Consider the following 25,347-nt stretch of genomic DNA (forward strand, 5'->3'; position numbering starts at 1 on the left):
ACTAATAAACCTGCTGGAAGTGAACGTTTTACATGGGCTGACGTCATACGCTTGATAGTACAAAGACTGGAACCTTGAACAAACCCCAAAGAAGTCTTTCCTATCAGTCGTGCAAAATGCTCGGATTGATGTATTGCCATTACCATTCAGTAGTTTCCGGTGGGTCTATTCGATGTCATATTAGTGGGAACTGTTACGGCTTTTCATTTTTCAATGGTCTGCGTAGGTTACCTTTCCCTTATTCTCTGTATTCTACTTTTAACACGTCTGCTCTGTTTTTATGTCCTTTCCACAGCAGGAAGATGTGACACAAGGCCGGGAGAGTAGTATTTCAGAAGCAAGCGCGTTAGAGGAAAAGCATTTTGGCTTACAAATAAATGTTAAAGCAGCTCCGTCGGCATTTCTCGTCAGAGGCGCCTCGGGTGACTAGTAATAAACTTACTGAACTGAGCTCTCCCACAACAGTCCCAATTTATCATGAAAACTCAAAACTAAGCATAAGCGGAAGTTCAAGTTCGCAAATTCTCATGTATAAATTCCTACTACTAGATTACTTTTTCTACCATTAGGGGTTCTACGTTTCAACCTTCCAAGAGGTAAAAATACATTTACAAAATATCAAATCGAGTCTGTTGGTTCTGTTCAAAACTGCCATTGGCGCGTCAGTTTCTATAGATAACTCTATGATCTCAGTTTATTTGACCATAACCTTAAAACTTGACCACTGATGTACGTCTACATCACAGACGGTTTTCCCATGCGATATCGACACTTCCAAAGACCCTGTTTCTGTGCTGCACTTGCTCACAGCACTACTTTCATCTTTGCTCTCTATCGTTCCCTAGCTGATGATGTTACTATTAAGCAAAGGTACGACAAAATGGGCAAATCCCGACTGATCAGCCTTCTGCTAGCATTCATATCTGTGGTGACTTCAATGTTTACAGTGTTAAGTAACTAACCCGATCAAACAAAACCGATGATGAAAGGTTTTGTCAAGACTTTTCCCTTGTATATGAGCTTACCCAATTTGTTGATCGTGTACTCGATGCTGATGAATATTTTGCGAGCCTTTTTAATCAATTTTTTTTTTTTTTACATAAGAATTACCGGTCATTAATGCCCAGAGGCTACTCGAGGATAAGGATTAAAGTGTACATGATCAGAATGATAGTAATCGTTAGTAGTGGAAATTCGGTAAATTTGTTAGCTTAAGTGGAACGGCTCATCAAGAACTTGTTTACATTGGACTTGAAGATGGCCATATTGTTGTCAGCTGGAAAGCAGGTAAACGGAAGACATTCCCACAGGCGTGCAGTTCTAAGAAAGAAACTTAGTTCAGTGGATCTACGTTTAGGTTTAGGCACAAATAAAGAGTCAAAGATATTTTCTTAACTTGCCCTGATCAGGACACAACTATTAGTCTGTTTTAAAACGTTGAAGAGCTACGAAAACAGAAGTGGTAGCATTATAACAAGTGATCTTTTGTGCCCCAGAATTTATTTTCTACATAGTCACTACCATTCTTAATGCACTTTTGTCAGTCTCTTTCCATGTCTCAGCCATGAAAGTCTGGAGCGTGCTTTGTCACTCACATTTCCGTCGTTACTCTGAAATCGACGAACCCATTTTCTTACTGTGCTGACATCAATAGCATCGGCTTCGTAAACGTTCAACAGGCGACGATCGGTTCGATTTTGTCTGCATGGAGAAATTCATTGACGCATCTCTGCTTCTGACTCGCGTTCATGACAGGGATTGCTTTGTTAGAGTCTCACATCGTCAATATCTACAACAGAGAAATGAAACTTTTAGGTCGTGAATGCATAAGTTCAGTCATCACAACAATGCAATTTGCAATCCCCCTGATCCATTCAGGCGGAATAACAAAAATCAGAGGATCGTCTCTCGTAAAAATGTTAAAAGAATATTTTTGTTTTTAATCCAGTCGTGATTAGACACAAAACACTTTACAACACATTCTGTAAAACAACTGCTGTATAGGTAACATTATTCCTGCACATAACGTAACTGTATACTTAACGGTGGTCGTTCCATTTAACTTGTAATGGCGGTAGCGTCTGTTGAAAATACTGCTTAGTCATTTTGTAGGGTGGAGGATGAATTTTCTTTTCAATTTAGAGTCGGGCTTTTTGTACACATCTGCCTTGAAGGATTCGAAAGAAAACACCAACACCTTGTCTACAATAATATAGATAAGTATTTTATTTAACTGGAACAAAAATACAGGAACGTAAACAACTAAGTTAGGTTGCTAAGTCGACATGCATCAAGGTAAAAATGTAATATAGTTCCAGTTGGACTCGAGTATGAATCTGCATCATGCCCCCTGCCAGTTTCTGGTAAGAGACGATATAGACACTCTGGCCACTTATCAGATTCGCATCTGAATTTGAACTGCTGTATTTGGCGCACATTCAGTTTTAATCGGAAATCAGTATTGCGCATGTGCAGTGATGTGCTAATCACCTGTATATTAATGCGCGAGGTTGGAGGTGCTGGTTTTCCGCCAACCAAATCACGGCTTATTACGCAAGAGACTGCGTGTACGTATACAAGAAAATAGATCTTTCTTCATACAACCGCTACAAACTCATTAAAAAAACCGTTACGGTAGTATTAATCTTATCTATAAAAAGAAAGGTCAAGTTGCGGGTGTGCATGTTTTAACAACTCGTATTTGGGCGATGTTTGCCCTCACAAACTAGCTAACACTCGTTAATAACAATTGGTTACCAAGCAGTGTCAAGTCGGTTTTTTTTATTTCTATATTTAATAATATTGCGCAACTACTTCTCGCGTGTCCTTATGCGTGTGAAAGTTTCTCGCATATACGTAACTTACAAATTGTTTTTTGTGTTCACTGTTAAGAGTATTTATCGAACTGAAAATGAATTAGTGTAAAGTACAAAAATCAACTCTTTGCCCATTGAAAAAATAATTATACAATTAAATCTACTATAATGTATTTCAATTACTTTGTAAATTGGTCTTCATATATATCTTCCTACCACGGCGACATGATGTGACACGAAGGTCGGAAAATGAGATTTAAAGAGTTAGTGCTATAGAGAAAAAGCACTCTGGATTGAAAAAAAAAGGGGGGGCTAGATAAGTAGTAAATACAAGTACTTTAATGGAATGTGCTCTGAGGAACTCGTGTAGTATTGGGAATCCCAGATTAAATGCTATATAGGTAGTTTTTAGAAATAGAAACATAAGCATATTTTGATTCCCATCAGCGAGTTAGCAGGGTCAGAATGTTAGATTTGACAGCCATCAAACCAAGTCACCTTTAATGACCTAGATTAGATGCACCGGAAATCAAGGAGTGACATGGGAATTATGGTCTTAGCCTTCCGGTTGACGACCACATGCTGAGAGTGGTTTTGGCCAGCAGAGAAACCAGACGGGAGATTTCGGGTCTCTCCCTGACAACCAGGGTCCGAGATATAGACTTGCCCTGAATAAAAGATTGAAGCTTCAGTCCATCTTGTTGTCATTAATGAATCTGTCTGCAGTTACCACTCCCCAACGAGATGGAGACCAGGAAGATATCATCCGCTGGCCAAGGCAACCAGGTATGTTGACATTATTGTTGCACATATACATCTCGAAGACTTTCAAGGCAAGAAACGGTGTAAGCATAAGAACACACACACACACACGCACACACACACATAACAGTGAACTGCACGTAACACACATAAGAACATACATACACACGCCCATATATGTAAGAACACAGACTCTTAAAAGTACCCTTAGTAGTAAAAGTAACACGAAACAGTAAAAAGAAAACAAAGTAAAAGTAAACAAATAAATAAATAATTAAATACGCAAAAGCTTTCTTTTAACACTCGTAGTAACCGGAAAGTTTTCTACTTTAATCGTTTTTCCCCCCTCGGGAAACCAGAATTTGGAATTCCCTCCTTTGTTTCCTGCTTCTCTAACTGTACTAACATGCAGAAGTTCCAATATAATATGAACAGACATCTCGCGACTCAACTCCCCACTAACCCATGTTAAACATGATCCCATGATCTCTTACGTTCAAGTGGCAATATGCTTTGTTTCAGGTGAAAGATAATAATAATAATAATAATAATAATAATAATAATAATAATAATAATAATAACAACAACAACTTCTCAACAAATAATGACAGAATCTAAACCTTGAGATCTTTGGTAGAACGTCAGGTCGAAGAAGTTATCATGACTTTCTTTATAAATAGAGCTTTTTAAGCTCTATTTATAAAGAAAGTCAAGATAACTTCTTACTTACCTTAAAATAATTATTGCTTTGACGTGACGTCATAGATTTATGATTGACGTCATATTTCAAAACATGAATTCAAACATAATCGATAATAAAAAAAATAAATAAATGATTGGGTAAACATTATCAATATTAATGGAAATTATTTTAACGGTCCAAACCAATTTACTTTAAGTACGTATTAGTGTTAAAAGCAATTAAATATCTATTATATACTATGAGCCCATAATTATAGTAGTCGAAAAAAATTACTTTTTAACCATTCGAAATTTTAAAGGAATTTGAGAATAGAAACTCATTTCTTACTTAGCAAATCTGTGTATTAAAAAAAAGTTTTTGGAAACCATTTACATCTAACGACGATTAAAATATTAACTTAAAATGAATTCCAATCTTATAAATTAATTCAACTAATAATTTTATGATCAAATGAGATTAAATTCAACTTGCATTTTTATTTTAATAGATCTGTAACATTTTTAAATTTTTATTTTTATTTTTTTATTACTAAATCTGTAGAAGGAAAAGGAACTTGTAATGTGTGGGTATCAAGACGATTTCAGTATTTATGGAGCCAGTTTCTAGATTTGACGTAGTATCCAGAATCAGTCCGGTATATCGACATAAAAGCTTGACGAACACAGAATAAACTGTTTTAATTTTTGCTTTTGTTACAAAGAATTCAACGAAAACTTTATTTTCTTAGTTGCGACAAACAATGCAATGTTTTTGAGTGCTTAATTAGGATTTTAATAAATTGCCTCCCCCCCCCCGCTCTGTTTCATGAAAATCAATCCACTTTATTTTTTTTTTTTTGTCTTTTTAGGAAACTTCTTTTTTTCAACTTTTTTTTTTGGGGGGGGAGGGGTGTAAGAAGTTTATTTTTTTTATCTTAACCTAATTTGCGTATGTTTTTGTTTTTTTAACTCAAGCAAACTTATAACCACTTCTTTTGTTTGTAAGCCCTCGAGACTGACTCGAAAATCTTCGTCAATACTCAAGAATGGCTCCGCAAAGTACTGAAATCCTCCGGTTGCCTATTCCTAATAAGTTGAAAATAAAATAAAATTCTTGAAAACGCACAGTTAAAAGAAAAAGGCGAAACAAAAGAGTAAAAGATTCCCTGGCAGTAACAGATAGTTTAAGGTAGTATTTCAGTGGAACGCTTAATCATTAATAAGTAGAACTGATTTTTTTTTCTTCAAAAGACTACAACGAAAACATTTTCGGGGGTGAAGCACTGAAGCAGAAGCACTCAAACATACGGTCATCATTGGCTGACATTTATTTGAACCGAATTAGCGAGAATTTCATTTTTAGTTACTGCGAGGTTAATCGTAGGTATAATATTTATCTGCGATTGATTTTTTTTAGTATAATTGAAAGTTATTTCAAACATTTCTTACCGCGTGTATGCTGATTATATCCTCTTGGTATCGTAGATAGACGTTAAGTGGCCAACAACAACAACAAACGGTACACATTTTTTCAAAATAGTTTTGTATTCTTTTAAATGACTGTACGGGGAAACAGCTGTTTGTGGTTCTCACACGCAAAAGAGCGTCGTTTTTGATAAACTAATTATACCGAACTTGTGTACGCTTTGTCAAAAACAAAGGGGAGAAAAAATAATTCGCCATTTATCCATTTATTTATTGCGGACTATTATCCTCATCTAGTTGTTGTTTAAACAACTAGAAGATTAGGATAATAGTCCACAATAAATAAATGGATAAATCATAACTAGCGGGACCTGTGGAAATTCCACAAGGGGTTCATTCATATGTAATATATTGATGTTGGCATTCTGTAGATTTGCAGTGTAAATGGAGATGCTTTAATATTATTGTAGCTTTGTTAAAAATACAAAAGTATTTATCTAAGCTAGCACAAACGCCCGGCAAAACCCGATCGTAAAGTACGCTTAAATATGATATTTTAATTCTTGCATGTTTCGTATATATTATTATAGAGTTAATGTTCTATCGATTTTGATATATTATAAAGTTGCGATTTCAAAAATAAAAATAAAAAAGCATATCCATATGACTTTCGGCGCATCAGCTTGAATCGAAACCGAAATAAAAACTTACGAATATATATAACTTGAGTTCCTGCAGCCATAATCAAGACCGAAACCAAAACTTATGAAGAGTTCTTGATAAGATTATTTATAATAAAAAAAATAGATGACTTAAGTGCCATCAGCTATAATCGAAACCAAAACTTATGAAGAATTCTTGGTAAAATTATTTATGATAAGAAATGAAAGTACATAAAATTAAACGACCCGGATGTAAGCGTGACACAGAAAACAACACACACATTATCGTATTAATATATAGATTACTCATGTCAAAAAGAATTCCAATTAATTAAATTCGCACTTGTTATATATTTCAATATATAAAAAATATTCATACAAAATCAGAATTACGTCGGTAATCTATACACAAAAAAAGTTGAATTTTCGTCGCACTGTCATTGATATTAAAAACCTAATTTTTCTATTTAAGAATTTTATAAAAGAACTTTTTACTATACTTAGTCATGCATATGCGAGCGACTTCATAAAAGTTAACTAATTTGCATATTACTTTGAAAAATGAACTTTTATCAATTAATTACATACAATTGCATAGATATTGTTACGTGTTTGATAGCAGGGGTATAAAACATGCAACACATTTAAAAAAGACTAAAACTTAGAATTTAAAGAAAAATAAAGTATTTATTGCATATAAGTACAAAGAAACAAAATATTTGCAAATGATTATGGGAGATAAACACGTTCTTAATTGAGTCTAGTTTGCGTTTAGAAGAAGGACAGAGTTATTGAGAATAACAATACTTGTTTGATCAGAGAGAAAGTCATAAAATCTTTAGTAAATAATTACTAAATGTCCAGTTTTTCTTTGAAGGTGCTTGTAATTGATTCCTTATATAAGACTAGCGGGGTTACCCGGTGTTTCCCGGCTGTTTGGAGGTATGTGTTGAGCAAAAAATGTTTGGAGATATGTGTTGAGCAAAAAATGTTTGGAGGTATGTGTTGAGCAAAACATTTTTGCAGGTATGTGTTGAGCAAAAAAGTGGGAGGAGGCAGGTAGGATTGAACCCGTACCGCGAAGGAGAAAAAGAGTGTGAAAAAAAAAAAAAATTGATGTCTTTGCCGTGGTGTCCATTGCCAAACCGGAAGTGGCGAAGGTTTAAATTAATGCTTCTCAATCGAAAAGAGGGGGATGACTTTCGAAAATATCGGCGAAAAAAACGACCCCTCCCTGTAAAAAAAGTGCCCAGTTGAGGGTGAAAGATGTAATATTTTTAGCCAATTTTCCGATATTTGTCATCCGAAGGGTTGAGCTTCAAAGCGATACAGATCTCGTGAAAGTCCGTCGCTTCTGTCGAAAGTTTTATACATACATACATACATACATACATACATACATACATACATACATGTATACATTTAAACAGACAGGTGAGATTTATATTAAAGATTCCTTTCGACCGGATTATGATCCCAGAAAATATTGGCCGGAGTTAATCTAGTCAGCGTCTGACAACCTGGAGCAACGAAACGACTTAAACTTATAGTTACTGTTGTTTCACCACGTTCCGTCCAAATCCTCTGGCTTTCTTCAGGTGATTAACCACGACGGGATAGAAATGCCAAGTCTTGTAACTTATCCCAGTAATTACTGCCTCACATAGTTGTTGTATCACCACATTTTGTCAGACTAATCATACGGCTTGCTTTGGGTAGGATTGAAACCGTTATCTTCATCTGGAACCGTAAAGATCAACACTCAAGGCTAGAGGATGAATTGGCCGAAACATGGTGAAACAGCTATAAAGATGAGGATAATAGTCCGCACAAAGGATGCAAATCGTGCTGAATCTCTAAGTGCCCCTTAATGTGACGAATTTCTATGCGCTCCTTACAAGGGAGCTCGGGGGGGGGGTAAAACACTTGTAAAACTTTAAATATCAAATTTTAATTAAATTTGAATCATTCAAGGGATTTCTAAAATTTTTGTTTCTCCCAAGTACGGGATGGAACGATAAAGTTGTCGCACTAAAGAAAACAACACTACAGGTTTATTTTAAAACTTATTGAAAAAGTCAATTCAGGTCACTTGAGTATCTAGTAGAGCTGACATCTATTCATGTAGCCGCCTTCAGCCTCAATTAGCGCCTCGATAAGGGTCTGGAACTGGGAGCATGCCTTTTGCACAGGTACCGGAAGGACCTCGACGAATGGCAGCGATCAGGTTGGCTTTGGTGTTGTGGGTGATCATGTTGGTGATGTTCTTAACGTATGACCAAACGTCCATCGGGTTCAAGTCGGGGGAGGAGGGGACCAGTGAGAGAAAGGTACAAAGTCGTAGCATTCCTTCTGAAACCAAGCCTGGGTCTCTTTGGACTTTTAGGCCGGCGCCGAGTCCTTCTGCCACACTCAGGGTTTGCCAGCGGCCACCTGATTGCACCAGGGGATCACCACACTTTTCAGCACATCCAGGTACACTTTGGTATTGACTTTCAAACCGACTTCGAAAATGTGAGGTGACATGATGTGGCCCTCACATGAAACCACACCAAAGACCAAAACTGTGACCGGAAACTTTTTTTCATCACCCTGTGTACGTCCTTGTTATTCGTGGCAATGTAGGAATGCACTTTGAGGATGCTGGCAATGGTCCTGTTGTCATAACTTGAATCGTTATGGAGTATGAGTTATACAGCGGTGTATCTCCAATCTCCGCTCGTTGAACATTGTGTCACTTTTAGACATGAGTCAGCAAAGGCAGTCGGAAAGAGTTGACATAATCAAAGAAGGGTCCCTTTAGAAGCGAAGGGAGAACATTTAACCATGTAGAAACGAATTTGAATTCATGACGTCATCATCATTGCGACCGGTCAAATGAAATAAAGAACATTATCGATTTTTGTAACTGTTGTCTTCGTGTCGTCATTCAACAATTGAAGGTAATATGTTAATCATCTTAATATGAAATTTGTATAATCCTCTTCCAACTAATGTGTCCCCCTCCTCCATCATAAGTAATGATGGTCCCCCTACTGTGTTAAAAGAACTGACCACCCTCTCTCCTCGCTAATATATGTTTTAAGAATCCACAGAACTGTAATACGTATAAGTGTCTTGTCTCCCTCATCTTAAAAATGATACAATCCCTATGTAACATTTACAGTGAAATTAGTATATCTGCCGCTTGATCATTAGTTTCGTGTTCAACCTGCATCTCTCCACTGGCATTCCCCCTTCAAATGCAAGACGGAAAGTTGCCCATTGAGTAGAGATCACAAAAATTATTATTTGTGAATGCCATTTCATTCATTAACGTAAACGATTAAAGTCAAGAAAAGGCTTCTTCAGCCATGTCAAACCCTAACAATATCTCGGTAAGAAAGACTACGTGCTCCATCCTTTTACTGGCATGATAATCTCCCCTTTTGGAGATCCTGCTACGTAGTAAAACTACCCGGTAATAAAGCGTGGAGTCGATCAAAAGTTGCTATGACCAGATTGGGACTACTAAATGGATCTAAGCGTGTTGCGTTACACGTAGAGGAGGAACATGCGATACAATGTTGCTTTGTTTATCGTTTACTTCTTAATCAATGCAGCTTGTAAGATCTTGCAGAGGACAACAAAAAAAGAAAAACAAAACTGCTTAATAAAAAAGTGGGGAAATGATGTATGATCACACGCTTCAAAGACACGCAAAGGAGACGTTAAATTAGTTTCGGAAATATTCCTAACCAACCTTGTACTAAAATCATGGTGACTAGCAGGGCCTGTGGAAATTGCACATATATATTGATTTCAGAATTCTGTAGATGTTTAGCGTAAATGGAGATGCTCTGATATTATTGTAGCTCTTTTGTTAAAACTGCACAAGTATTGATCTAAGCTAGCAGAGACGCCCGGCCTAGCCAAGTCGTAAAGTACGCTTAAATATAATATTTTAATCCTTGCAGATTTCGTATATATTATTATAGAGTTAATTTTCGATCGAATTTTATATATTATAAAGTTGCGATTTCAAAAGTAAAAAAATATATCTAAATGAATTGGGTTCATCAGCTTGAATCGAAACCGAACCTCTTATATATATATATATATATATATATATATATATATATATATATATAACCTTAGTTCCTTCAGCTGAAACCGAAATCAAAACTTATGAAGAATTCTTTATAAAATTATTTATTGTAAAAAAAAAATAGATTACTAAGGTGCCATCAGCTAAAATCGAAACCGAAACCAAGACTTATGAAGAATTCTTGATAAAATTATTTTTGAAATATTAACGATAAATCTTTTTTATTATTGGTGTGCCATTAGCTATAATCGAAACTGAAACCAAAATTTATGAGGAATTCTTGGTAAAATTATTTATTACAAGAAATGGAAGTACATAACAATTAAACGACCCGGATGTAAGCGTAGCACAGAAAATAAGACACGTATTAATCTATAGATTACCGAAATAACATTTAAAAAGGACAATTAAACATGGCGACTTGTCTCCACCAAAAGTACGTAGGGGAAGATAGCTTTATTTACTTTGGATTCAAAATATTACTTGCTAACCGTTTTTGTTTTATTTTTGTGATGTATATATTAACTAAAATTAGGTATATAAATAGATAAAAAAAATATATTGATTTATTATGACAACTTGTTGGGACAAACAAAAATAATGACCTAGTAGTACGTGTGAATTCAGAATGTCTACAAACATCCGAGGTGAAAAAAAGAACCGTTTTGCCTGTAACAAGTTGGGAAGACGTGTGTGCTTTGATTTTCACTTTTTTTTTTTTTTTCAGTTTTCTTAAACTTTTTCTTCTAGGGGATGGGACATCCAACCAGATGTCTGACATTTACCCCTATTTTAGTGAGTCCAACCAAGAGATCTTTTCAGGATTCTAGCCGTCCCTTTCAGTGCAATCGTTTGTATTTCACTTGCACTTGGTTCACCGGGTATGCTTGCTATGTACTTTTTAAAAGTTCTTTTTATGAGTTTGCGTGTGATAGTCTGCAAATTCAATAAACGTAGGTCATGTCCATATGTATGTGTGTGTACAAATGTTATTCGTTATTTGAATGATGGAAAAGTTTGAGCGACACCTAGGGATCATAGGTGACCATAGAACGGAAGTTGACGAAATCACGTAACTTCTAAACGTAGATAATTCTGTCTCTTCCTAGTGTCAGTTCAAGCAAAGGAGATGTGCTGAAGTGGTCTCTCCGCGGTTTCATTTACTTAGAGACTCTGGACTGCTAAATGCCAGTCGGAGATATGTTGTCGATGATCAGTCCAGCAGAAACTGGGCCATTTCGGTGGGGTTTTTTTTTTAATCTGTGAGCTGTGGTTTTGTGTAATCCAAGGAGATCAATCCTTCTAGATCTTACCTCCACTTTTTGGGGTGGAATAAATTAAGGGCATGCTGACGGGACTGCCCAGACAATTTTAATATGCAGGAGTGGTCCTCTTTTAGGAGCGCAGGCTTAACACTCCCTACTTCTCAAACTTGTACCACATCTTCCTGCGGGGTGGGGGAAGTAAATATCAACAGAGAAAATATGCCCAAGACGTCACTTCAAATTTCGCGCACAATGTAGGTAAGTCTAACAAGTTAAGCTATGTATTTGTCTGTCAATTTGTCTGTCAATTTGCCTGTCTCTTACGTGCTTATGCAAATAACTAGTCTTTCCGATTCTTTTCTGGGACTTTAAAAAATGTTTTTTTTAATTCCATTTTCACCCTAAACAACAAGGCACTTTGATGTAGGGTTAGGATTAGGGTTAGGGTTAACCTGGCTACTATCGGGGACATATGCTGCAGGGATACTATGTAAGGAATTGAGCAGCAAGGTGCCTGTTCACATTACACTTGAACCTATGCATGTCAGTACAGTTGGGAAAGCAAGAACCCGGAAGGGAGTTCCAAAGTCTAGCAGTTTGGGGAAGAAACTATTAGAGTGGAAAGCTTTCATCTAGGGATCTCTGCTGTGTAGTGGTGGGATTTAGCTGCTTGTCGGGTTTGTCAGGGGTATTTATGTCGAGGGAGTACAGCGGTTTTTAGTTCGTTGGAGCATCTACCATTAAAATACTTGTAGAAGTCGAGGGATGCAACACTTCGTTGATGGGACAGAGATCAGGGTTTAGATGACAGGTCCTGAACTATCAGGTTGGAGAGTCTCTTGAACCCTGTCCAAGAGCGAGAGACTAGCTCAAATGTGACAACAATACTCAATACATGGGCGAATGATGGCCTTAGATAATAAATTTCATAAATTAACATTGGCATTTGAGTAATTTTGTCAATAGATCGTCGAGAATTTGGATTCAGTTTATATGCACGTCGGGAAGCAAGAACGTGACAAAATATGTGCTTGAATTTGTGCTTGAATGCTTCTTGTTGCGTGTGACATGAGCCTCGACTCGGCGACAGAAACTATTTCTTATGGACGTTTTCAAATGCGTTGGAGTCCAAAGGAAGCCTGGATTAGAGAAAATAATTATAGTGTCTGGGTTTGTATATTACGCGCAAGCAAAATGTGAAGCTAACTATTTCTGTGTGTGTGATTGGCTGAACGATGATATTGATTGAAATGTTGTCCAATCAAAAATCGACACTTAACATCTGCTGCTATTGATGCTGCCTAGAATCTACTTTTTGCCGAATGTCGATAACAAATCCTGATTTTACGCCAGTAAACTATGAAATTACTCCGATAAAAAAAGGGCTTTTCTATTTGGCTTAGAAAATTATTTAAAATTAGAATTTTCAAATTTATAGAAAATCGTCACGTATTAACAGATTAAACGTTTTCTAATCCGTTCACATGCAATCATTTTATAACTAGAGATTAAACAATGTTGAAGATATATTATCAAAAGCAATGAATGATAAATAATATATATAATGATAATATAGAAGTAGCGGTCGCCGAGAAAATTTCACGGAATGAGAAATATATTTAATCAACAAATATGTTCTAATAAAGCTGATATATGTATTTATTAACATTTCTATGAAAGTAGTGTTCGTTATAGTTTAAATATAGAACTGACCCAAATGAGAGAAATTAAAATATAGTAAATACTCAGAAAATAATATTGTGCTACATAGTTCAATACAAATTTTAAAAAATCTCATTGTCAGGTACAATTTTTAATTTTACTACTTTTTGGCAGACAATATTCTGTTTATTGTTTTTTTTTTGGGGGGGGGCGCATTGTGTTGTTGGTCTGTTTCTTTCGAATGTTCTTTTTTTTTACATAATGTTTCGCTGGCTTTCTTCTCCGGTGTAGAGTCGTCGCACGTCGAAATTACTACGAGTTCCTTTCTAACACCCTAAAAACAATGATTATATATTATTATAATGATATTCGGAAAGGAAGCTACATGAAAGAGGTCACTCATTTTTGTCCAGGGTTGCCATATTGGTCTTTTTAGAGCGAGTCTGATCTTTTTTGAAGCCGTTTGACCTTCAAAAATTGTATTTAGGCTTTTGCAAAGTGTAACGTACGGACTAATAAAGGAAGGAACAAGTAAAATATTATAGACAGAATTATTTTTTTATTGACCATTTGTTAAGACTAGTCAAAAAGTCCCAGGAACAGTAATGTATGAAGATCGCTCCATGAAAGAACCCAAGAAAAAATTTTAGACATTGAAAATAGTTTAACGATGCTCTCTCTCTCTCTCTCTCTCTCTCTCTCTCTCTCTCTCTCTCTCTCTCTCTCTCTCTCTCTCTCTCTCTCTCTCTCTCATATGTGTGTGTGTGTGTGTGTGTGTGTCGTTGTGGGGTTTGAGTGTTTAGGTGCGTCAACGTGTCACTATTCTTTATTTATTGGCTATTCAGTATCTGAACCCAAATTATTATTTTTTTTTTACATAGTAATCACCACTTATCAAGGCCCGGAAGCCACTCAGGGATAAGGGTTATTGCAAGTACATTACGTTAGTGTGGAGATTTGATGAAGTGTTTACTTAAGGGGGCGGTTCATTAGGAATTTGTTAACGTTGGACTTGAACACATCCAAGTTGTAGTCCGGTGGGAAGCAGGCAGACGGAACAGAGTTCCACAGGCGTGCAGTTCTAAGAAAGAAGCTTTGTTCATGGAATCCGCGTTTTGATTTAGGCACAGATATAGAGTGGGGGAAATTTTTCACAGTGGATTCAGCTAGACGGGTGTTTTTTGTGAAAGATTGGCGAGGTGGGACCAGAGATTGGAGTTCAGACGAGCACCTGCCATGGAAATAACGATAAAACAAGGATAGGCTCGCAACGTCTCTTCTGTGGGAGAGAGGTTGCAGGGTAGAGAAAATGGCATCCCCCACTAAGCCACGAAGTCTATTTTGTACTCTGTCAAGGCAGGATAGGCTGTTTTTAGCAGCTCCTGTCCAGATATGGCAACAGTATTCCATCCTTGGACGTACTTGGCTTTTATATAGATAGAGAATTGCATCAGTAGTGAGATATCTTCTGGAGCGGTAGAAGGATCCCACCATCTTTCCAGCGACCTTGGCAACAGACTTGATGTACGTGTTCCATTTCAGATCAGAAGTAAAGGTCAAACCCAGAAGCTTGTCAAAACACGGGGCCTCACCCAGACGAGAGCCATCCATCATAATTGATGCCAGCTGGGGATCAGAGCGTTGATGATGTAAGGATAGGAGTTTGGTTTTGGATGCATTAAAAGGTAACCAGCCACATCTTCCCCCACTGAACCACGCGCTCGAGATCAGAGGAGATAGAATCAGAGAGAACTTTGTCATTTACAGCCTTTGATGTGTTGCCGTAGATGGTCGTGTCATCAGCATAGATGTCAACGAATGATTTAAGTATGTGTTTTGTAACTTATTGGAGTTCTTTCCGTGATCGTCTAAACGTTCACATGCGGGGGGGGGGGTCATACATGTATTCGACATATCTTTCCCAACTGCTTCGGTGATCTTGTGGTCTACCTGGAATTCATCTGTTCTTGGAGGGAAGCTGGAAACCCGTTTGAACGAATGCATTTTACTTCAAGACGATGGTTGGTTTTATATAGTTTTTTATTCACTTTCTAGGTGCCAATCGCAGAAGAATAAAAAGCGAGCATCTTTGCTTTGATGGTTAATTCTATAAGTCTCCATTGTGTAGACATGTCAGCTCACTCCCCAGTGAGGGGGGGGCGACTTGTTAAACCGCCCGCTCCCTTTGATGTCCAAATTCCAACTCGTCTTAATGTTCAGCCAACCTGAACATGTGGTAACACCCACTTCCTTCCGGTCCGCTATTTTTAGAACTTCCGGTGCAACTTGTCTATTTTATACCTCAATAATATTTTGACAACTTTTATCAAAACATAGATTCACATCTCATCCCTTGTTTACCTCGCCAATTAGATAGATAGCTAAATCGAGACAGATAGATAGATCGACAGACAGATAAATAACAAATAATTTCTCACGTTCCCAATTACATAACATATTACTAATTGAGAAATCATTTCAATTTAAAATCCAGTTAGTATTACGCATATAAAATTAAGAAAAGTACGTTTTAAAAATGTTAACATTATGTGAATAAGCAAAATCAAAACGATATGGCGACCGAATTTGACCTGATGTCGTGTGATTTAGTTTATTTAAATAATACTGACACTTTTCAAGCGTGCTTTTCTTAATTTTAGATGCATAATACTAACTAGATTATCAATGAAAATGATTCCCCATTTAATAATACGAGGGGCGCGCAATAGTAATCTGATAGAGTTAAAATTTTGCATGTGCAACGATTTATATCTCTACGGGTTATGTGGCAAATTACAGCTCTGAACTAATTGTGGTTTCTGTTTTACAGGTGTTTGAACTGAGTCAGGTGTGAAATGGAGCCTGTTGAATGTCGAGCAGTGATCCGGTTTTTGTATTTGAAAGGACGCACACCACAGGAAACTTTTGATGAAATGAAAGAAACTTATGGTGATAATGCCCCATCATATGACCTTGTAAAACACTGGCATCGTGAATTCAAACATGGCCGGAAGTCTGTGGAAACAGCTCCCAGACCTGGTCGCCCCCCTTCTGCCATTGATGAGGATCTGTCCGTCAAGTGGAGGCTGCCATTTTGGAAGATCGGCGCATTACTATTCGCCAAATAGCCCAAGATGTCAAGATTAGTACAGGGTCTGTGGAAATTATCATTCATGACCATTTTCATATGCATAAGGTGTCTGCCAGATAGATCTCCAGGTAGCTCACACCATTCCAGAAGCGAGAACACGTCGAGTGCTCGAGGATGAATTTGGAGATGTGCCAAGAAAAGGAGTCAAAGTTTTTCAAAAGACTGATTACACAGGATGAAACCTTGGTCCATCACTAGGATTCAGTCAATGCAGTAGAAGCACTTGGACTCACCATCTCCAAAGAAGGCAAGGGTGCAGCCCTCCGCTGGCAAGGTCATGCTCACAGTCTTCTGATTTGCTGGCAAAGGGTACCACAATTACAGGAGCCTATTATGCTATTATGCTTCACTTTTGAGGAAATTAAGGGAAGCTATCAAAATCAAGAGGCGGGGCAAGATCAACAAAGGTACCCTCATCTTGCAGGACAACGCTCCGGTCCACAACTCGCATGTCACCAGATCAGAAGCACGGGCATGTGGTTATGAAATCCTCCCCCATCCTCCCTATTCTCCTGACCTTGCACCTCTTCCCAGTCATGAAGTTGTTTTTGAAAGGAAAGCGTTTCCCAGATGATGAAGCCTTGATTTCTGAAGTCACGTCGTAGTTGGAGGACCAATCTGGGGTGTTCTACAAAAACGGTCTCCAGAGCTGCATCAAACGATGGGAGAAATGCATAACTCTGGGTGGTTCCTATGTAGAGAAAGACTAATAACTGTGCCGAGTTTCGTTGCTCTACTGCTATGGGAAGTGGGTCAGGGGCATTACTTATTGCACGCCCCTCGTATATAACAGAAATAAAACTGTACTAGTCTATCCGTGTTTTGTCAGTAAAAGAGTGTGTAGGAATGTTAGTGTACGCCTGTTTAATGAGTGGCGAATGTGTGTTGCACTGTAGTTTGGGAATGTCTTGTCATACGCGTGGTATTTGCCGAGGGACTCTCACCTCCAAAGGGATTAGGCTGTAGCAAATAGGAGCAGGCCTAGTCACTGATGACGTCATGCACGAGGTGCAAGGAAGCATGATCTGTCGAACACTATGGATAAGGAATGAAAGCATTTTACAAAAGGCATTATAAAAAAAACTTAAAATTGCATCGAAAACAGAAAGATGACAGTTCATACTGAAACGGGTCTTATTCCATGCTACCAGGCCGCCCGGCGTTGCCTGGTCGTTCGTAAAATGCGCATAATATATTTTAATTAATGCAGAATGCTTATTAATTTTAAAGAAAAATATCGTAGTTATAAAACAATGTTCATTCCTTTTTTAAAAAAATGGAAAAAGCGGGAAATAAACTGAGACATGTGCATGCGAGTATATTTTGACGATAAATAAAATTTTAAAATGAAAACTGGCGATAAATACAGTTTTTAAATTATTGGGTTGGTGCAAAAATAGTTTGGACTTGAAGTCAAATGTATAAAAACGACATTACTTTTGCACCAACATAAAACGGATCATGAATAAAATTTTAAAACGAAAACGGACCATGAGCAACGTTTTCAAATGAAAACGGGCCATGAGCAACGTTTTCAAATGAAAACGGGCCATGAGCAACGTTTTCAAATGAAAACGGGCCATGAGCAACGTTTTCAAATGAAAACGGGCCATGAGCAACGTTTTCAAATGAAAACGGGCCATGAGCAACGTTTTCAAATGAAAACGGGCCATGAGCAACGTTTTCAAATGAAAACGGGCCATGAGCAACGTTTTCAAATGAAAACGGACCATGAGCAACGTTTTAAAATGAAAACGGCCCATGAGCAACGTTTTAAAATAAAAACGGACCATGAATAAAATTTTAAAATGAAAACGGACCATGAGCAACGTTTTCAAATGAAAACGGACCATGAGCAACGTTTTCAAATGAAAACGGACTATAAATAATCTTTTAAATTGATAACTAACGATGACTCTTAAAATGATAACTAACGATAAATAATCTTTTAAAATAATAAACTTAGAAAAAAAAACTAGTTGGTCAATTTATGCGAGTTTTGGTTCCGTGACGGTTACGTACACGTGACGGTTACGTACACGTAAGGACTTTTTTTTTTTTTTTTTTTTTTTTTAAGTAAGTGTAATTTTAAACAAGCACCATTTGCACCTTACAATGCTCTTGGCCTTCGGGACAAGATCAAAGTGTAGTATCTGTTCTTCAGATGCTGCACTTCTATTTCTTGTTCTCTTTCGGTGGAGGAGAAATCCTTCACGACTGAGACAATTTTTATTTTTGTACCTTTTCTCCACGTTAAAAAACGACCCTGGTGTCTAACTCTGTCCCGTGGGGAGGCATAGTAAATAGGTACCATTTGCACCTTATGTCCAAATGGCAATTTGCTTTGTTTGGGGTGAAGTAAAAAAAGAAAAAAAGTTTGTGATTGGATTATGTATGCGTGTATGCGAGGGTGGAGGAGGCGTATCCGTTTCAAATTGTTCTAATTAACTGTAATTTGCTCACCAAATAACTCGTCTCTTACTATCACCTTATCTCATGTTTGTGCTGTTTGGCCCCATCCACCTCTTATCTCATACAATGTCCTTCTCAACGTTGGTCTTTTGGCTATGAACAAAGCTGTTAGGTTGGTGCAAAAATAATGTCGTTTCTTGACATTATTTTTGCATCAACCTAATATTTATTTATTTACAAAAATAAAAAAAAAACAGCAAAAAAAAACAGCAAAAAAAAAACAGCAAAAAAAAAATAGCAAAAAAAAAACAGCAAAAAAAAACAGCAAAAAAAAAACAGCAAAAAAAAAACAGCAAAAAAAAAAACAGCAAAAAAAAAACAGCAAAAAAAAAACTGGCCTTGTGCCTAATTTGTTTAAAATGTAATTTTCTGCAATATATTTTTTGCAAACATTACGTGTTTGTTGATACATTGAGTCTGGTCTGTCCTCTGTCATTAAAGTGAAGTTCTTCGAGACCGAGGTAATTGTTATTTTTTATCTCATCCAGCGTGTGCAAGCATAGGGAACTGGATTTACCCCGTATTAAAGACCGACTTTTTAATTTATCAACTCCAGGTGCGTAAAGACTATTTTGATTATGATCAAAGTGTAGTAACATTTCAGTTCCCCGGAAAGGCATCCTCCCAGGAATTACCTTTCTCCCTTCGGATGGAGTATATAATCATCATCTCTCGCTCAAAGTGTGAACTATGATTCTCAAAAAATCCACTCTTATTAAAATAATTTAAAAAATAAAATAAAATAAAAACATTTAAAAAAAGATTATTTATATATATATATATATATATATATATATATATATATATATATATATATATAAACAAATGCGCGTTTTTTTGTTTTTATTTATATTTTTTTTTTTGTTGTTGTTTTTTACATATCTAACATTTTTTCACTTGTTTTTCTTGGCAATTCATGACTATAATTCAGCAAATTATATTTGTAGCAGTGCTAAAATTTGCTGGTTATGGCGAGTCGTAGTATTTGCGCCCGCCATGATTAAATCCGATGAAATAAAAAAGGGGGCGGTAACTTAAATCGAAGTTCTGAACTGAAAACTCAGCCTTACGTTCAATGCGGTGTAGTAAAAAAGTCATAAAATTTTTTCTTAGTTTTAAATAAAAATCGATTTACGTAATTTTTAGAATATGACATCTTCGTTCCGTAACGAGTACGTACATCGTACAGACTTTTCTGTATATTCTTTACTTTTAATTACCGCCATAAGTGTCGATATGAATAAACACCAAAAATTTAAGCAGACACAACTTCCTTTTCTTGGTGATTATGTACCTATTCTGTATCTGTACTTTCACCTAACAATTTAATAAAAAAGATATCGTAAAACTTTAATTAAACTTGAAAATAGTATTTAAAAAAATAGCGCAGATCAATAAGTACATGAGGACCGAAAAATCATTACGATGACCCGTCACGAATGGGCATATGCCAAAAATCACGTAAATTGATCTAGTAGTATTGTATATCTATATATTAACACCGTAAGTACCTTGAACGTACAATGGCATAATGAAATCGTGACGTTTTTGTTCGCGCCGTGTGTCCATATAATAGAAATGTCACAGACTCCTATAAGGATATTGGTGATAAACCGTAATGACCAGATATATTCTGACACCACATTAACTAGATTACTTAGATAAATACTTTTACAGTTTAAACAAAAGGGGCTACAATAATATCGCGGGATCTACATTCACGCTGAACATCCACAGAATGCCCAGCAGCAATATATTACTAGGGCTAAGACAACAGCATATTCTTTTCTTTGTTTTGACTTGAGTGTGTATCCATTGATATCTTGGTGCTAATGCAGACTGCCGCGTGCCGCGCTATTTTTTTAAATCGTATTTCCACGTTTAATTAAAGTTTTATGTTGGTTTTTTTTATTCAATTGTAAGGTTACAGTACAGAATAGGTACAAAACACCCTCCCCATGTTAAGAATGGCTTTTTAAATAACGTTATTATTTCAGCACGGACCACTCTATGCTAGAGTACCGAAGTGCCAAGTGGTTCTCGGTTGATTTACTGTGTCTAACTGTGTCGGATATATACTCGAGAGTCAAAATAATGGAAAGAATATGTTGTTGTCATAGCCCTATATATTACATATGAAAGATGCCGCTATTGAACTCCCACAGATCCCGCTAGTATACATAATTACGATTCTTAGGGAATAATAGTATATTGTAGACATACGACTGCTAATTTTAAAATCTCGATACTTCAAATCGAGTTGTCTCTCTTTATTAATATTATTCATCACGCATTGTGATAAAATTTTATTTTCTGGGTTAAAAAAAAAAAAAAAAAAAAAAAAAAAGGTGCTAGTGCACTTACTGATCCGCACTATTTTTTAAATCATATTTCCAAGTTTAATTAAAGTTTTATGATATGTTTTTTTTATTATTCAATTGTAAGGTTAAAGTACAAAATAGGTACAAAACACCCTCCCCATGTTAAGAATGGCTTTTTAAATAATAACGTTATTATTTCAGCACGGATCAATAAGTGCAGGAGTACAAAAAAAATAAAATAAATAAATAAATACTTGATCAATTTACGTGATTTTTTTTTTTAAATGAGATTTTCATTTCGTGATATTGAAGTTTTTTTTGTTTATATATATATATATATATATATATATATATATATATATTAGATTGAATTCTGCACTTGCACCAAATAAATTGTTAATTAGTCGAACGAAACTAATGAAATTCACTCACCTTTTAAGGTACCGATTCCGCAACCAGAAACAAAACCGATTAAATAAAACTTTTTTCTCTCTGTGTTTTCACAGTTACTTTACTTTACAATGAACCGAAAACATTCACGTCCAACCTTCGAAGTAGTTGACGTATTTTCGGCTATTTTTCTTCGTGTCGATCGTACTTGCTAGGCAGGTGAAAGGTTTCTTTTCTAACACTTTGCTTTTTCATTCCCTTTTGCTTAAAACGGTGTCACAGGTAACGTAAGTAGGTATATGTCCGCGATGCACACAGCATTTTGAAAGTAATATTTTGTTGCTGTTTGTTTAAAGGAGTTAAAAAAAAAAAAAAAAAAAAAAAAGTCTTTATCATAAAATGTAATCCGTCGCGCACTGCTAAGTTAGTCGGATGACGAGGCGCAGGTCAACAGTGGTGAAATTGGTCGGCCACCTCATCTTGAGACGATTCGCTTCGTGTTTGTCGACTCTCCCACTTTCAAAAGAAAAAGAAAGAAAAAGAAATGTTTACTTAGTCCAGTCAGATTAAAAGGGTTTTTTACTTGGAATAAAACGAAACAAATACTTACTCCCCCACCCACCTCACCTTACACGGCTGCTATAACACAAAGCGTTACGATTTAAGTTCTTTTATATGACAGAGGCGCGACACTTTTAACTCTTTTTTAACACCTGTACAAAGCGAGAAGTTACATTAAACTGCCGCAATTGTAAAAATGTGTAAGACATTTTTTTAAATGAGTATCACCACTTATCAAGGCCCAAAGACCACTCGAGGATAAGGGTTAAGAGTGTACAGTAGTCAGCTGAACAATTGTTAGTAATGGAAATTCGGTAAATTTGTTAACTTAAGTGGGACGGCCCATCAAGAACTTGTTTACATTGGACTTGAAGACAATCAGATTGTAGTCAGCTGGAAAGCAGGAAAACGGAAGATAGTTTCACAGGAGTGCAGTTCGAGGAAAGAAGCTTTTTTCATGGAATCTACGTTTAGGTTTAGGCACAGATAAAGAGTGGGAGAAATTATTGATAGTGTTTTCAGGTAGACGAGTGTTTCTTGTGAAAGTTTGGCGAGGGGAGACGAGCACTTGCCATAAAAAAATTTGCGTACTTATGCAGAACACAGACCGTGCTGAAATAATAACATTATTATGTAGAAACCCAATCTTAATATGGGGATGAGGAAGTCGCTTTGTAACTATTCTATACTTTTACCTAACAATTTAATAAATAAAAGATATCGTAAAACTTGAATTTACACTGAAATTTCTATTTAAAAAAAGAGTTAAATAACAAGCACGGTAGAAAAAAAGATTCTTGGCCTTCGGGCCAGGATCAAAGTGTAGTATCTGTGCTACCCGTAGGGAACTCCACAGGGATCTAGTGAGGGAGGCCGCTGACGACCCGCTATGCGCGCGTTTGGGGTGGCAGCAGAGTGAGATCCGCTCCGCGTGGAGCTGGGCGCCAGGTTCGAGTCATCTGAACAATTCGGAGTTCTCTCTGACCTGGCGATTGGCCCGAAATGCACTTCCACTCAACAACATACAATGCAGTTCTGGGTTTCTGGAGTCGCCCGATTGTCCCCGTTGTGGGACAACGGCTGTGGAAACTACGGATCACGCTTTCTTTGATTGCCGCGAACTCCGCCAGTACTGGTCGTATGTCAGTGGGGTGACGGCTCGCATCGATCCTGAGCATCCTCGCCCAATTACTGTATCCAATGTTGTGGACAACGTGAGGCCGCCGTGGGACCGGGAAAGACAAATGGTCTACGTTACGATTCTGGCCGTGGCGAGAATGGTGATTTGGACGTCGCGTCTGCAAGGTTGCCGGGGGGTGTTGTCTTTTTCTGATCAAGATCTGATCGCGTTCTTTAAACACCAACTACGGGTGAAGATCAGATGTGATAGAAGAAGGCTGCATCGCGCGGCATTTGACAGAAGATGGATACATGTGGCAAGTCTGTGTGTACGAAGAGGAGCCAAATTCGAATACGTGTTCCCCGCCTAGGTGTGGAACGCGCAGTTCTGTAAAGTTAAATTAAACAAGTAGTCTCTCAGCTAGCTGAGTGTGTGTTCCATCCCTCCCCGATTAGGAAGCCTCCAAGATCCCCATCCCCTCTTACCTGCAATTTTTGTTTTTCACCCCTTCCTCTAAATTTTACCCATCTTGGAGAAAAAGAAATACAAACTAACCTCCATCCCTTACCCACAAAATTTTCTTTTCTCCATTCACCCCCATCTAGAGGGCATCCCCACCTAGAGACTGACCCGCAGAAGCGAGGTTCCTTTTACAAACCTAGTGGAACGGGCAGTCTATCAACTAGACGGGGTTGGGAGGGTCCTACTAATCACCTTTTGTTTTTTCTTCCCCCTCCCTCGACACAAATGAATTATTGTTACCATTTTATTGTTATCTTTTTTGTTTTTACACGTCAATAAAAATGTTTTAAAAATTGGGAGTTACTAGGACGTCCCCCAAGATGAAAGGGTGAATGCGGTATTATGGTGAAAGAAGATACTAGCTGGGAGAAACTTTTGACTTTGTTTAGTTCTGGAGCGACAAGGATGACCAACGACCCCCAAAATCCCCCCTTTTGAGTTGGCCATGTGCCTAAGTTTTTTGTTCACCGTTAATTTTACTGTATTTTTTTAACATGAATAAAAGATTTAATATCTCAAAGTGTAGTATCTGTTCTGATGATGCACTTCACTTTTTTCACTTCATTTTGTTTGGTCTCGGTTAGTGGAGGATAAATCTTTCATGACAGATACATTTTTTTTATTTTTGTTACTAAACAGAGTGTCCCTTTTTGGGGAGCTGATCTCCCTCCCACATTAAAAAAAATGACCTGCCTGCGTCTAACTCTGCTCTCTCTCTCTCTCTCTCTCTCTCTCTCTCTCTCTCTCTCTCTCTTCCTCTCTCTCTCTCTCTCTTACTTTCTCTCTCTCTCTCTCTCTCTCTCTCTCTCTCTCTCTATATATATATATATATATATATATATATATAGAGAGAGAGAGAGAGAGAGAGAGGGGGCAGAGTTAGGCACAGGTGTCTATGTCTACAGGTGTCTACGGTTACTTTTGCTAGGATGTATATATATGTATGTATATGTATGTATGTATGTATATATATATATATGTATATATATGTATATATATATATATATATGTATATATATGTACGTATATATGTATGTATATATATGTATGTATATATATATGTATATATGTATATATATATATATTGAATGTAACATATATATATATATATATAACATATATATGTAACATATATATATATATATATATATATATATATGTGTGTGTGTGTATATATATATATGTTACATTCAGTTTAGCTTAAATTTGCAGTTTTTGAAAAAAATTACAAGTGCGGACTTTCCTTTTGTCGGCACTGTATATATATATGTATGCATATATATATATATATATATATATATATATATATATATATATAGTCATCCACATACAGTACTGTTTCGCTGTCTCACAGCTCATCAGTGCGGCTAGACAGGCAACTACCTCAAGCCAGGATTGAAACCCGACCGTTTATACGGCAGTCAAGGCTTCTAACCATTACGCTATTGGC

General features: G+C 36.8%; 1 long non-coding RNA gene across 2 annotated transcripts in view; it reads right to left on the reverse strand.

Annotated features, from left to right (window-relative positions):
* Positions 1 to 22,448, reverse strand: part of LOC145277899 (uncharacterized) — a 246,078-nt gene extending 223,630 nt beyond the window's left edge. The window contains exon 1 of one of the 2 annotated variants that reach the window (XR_013868243.1): positions 21,737 to 22,448. This is a non-coding gene — a long non-coding RNA (uncharacterized LOC145277899). Of the gene's footprint in view, positions 1 to 5,708; positions 10,382 to 21,736 lie in introns of those variants that run through there. The other variant, XR_013868242.1, reaches the window with a different exon arrangement.
* Positions 22,449 to 25,347: the final 2,899 nt, after the last annotated feature.

This window comes from Euprymna scolopes, chromosome 6, assembly GCF_053919585.1.
Source record: "Euprymna scolopes isolate OS-2025 chromosome 6, ASM5391958v1, whole genome shotgun sequence".
In the NCBI taxonomy this organism is placed as follows: Eukaryota; Metazoa; Mollusca; class Cephalopoda; order Sepiida; family Sepiolidae; genus Euprymna; species Euprymna scolopes.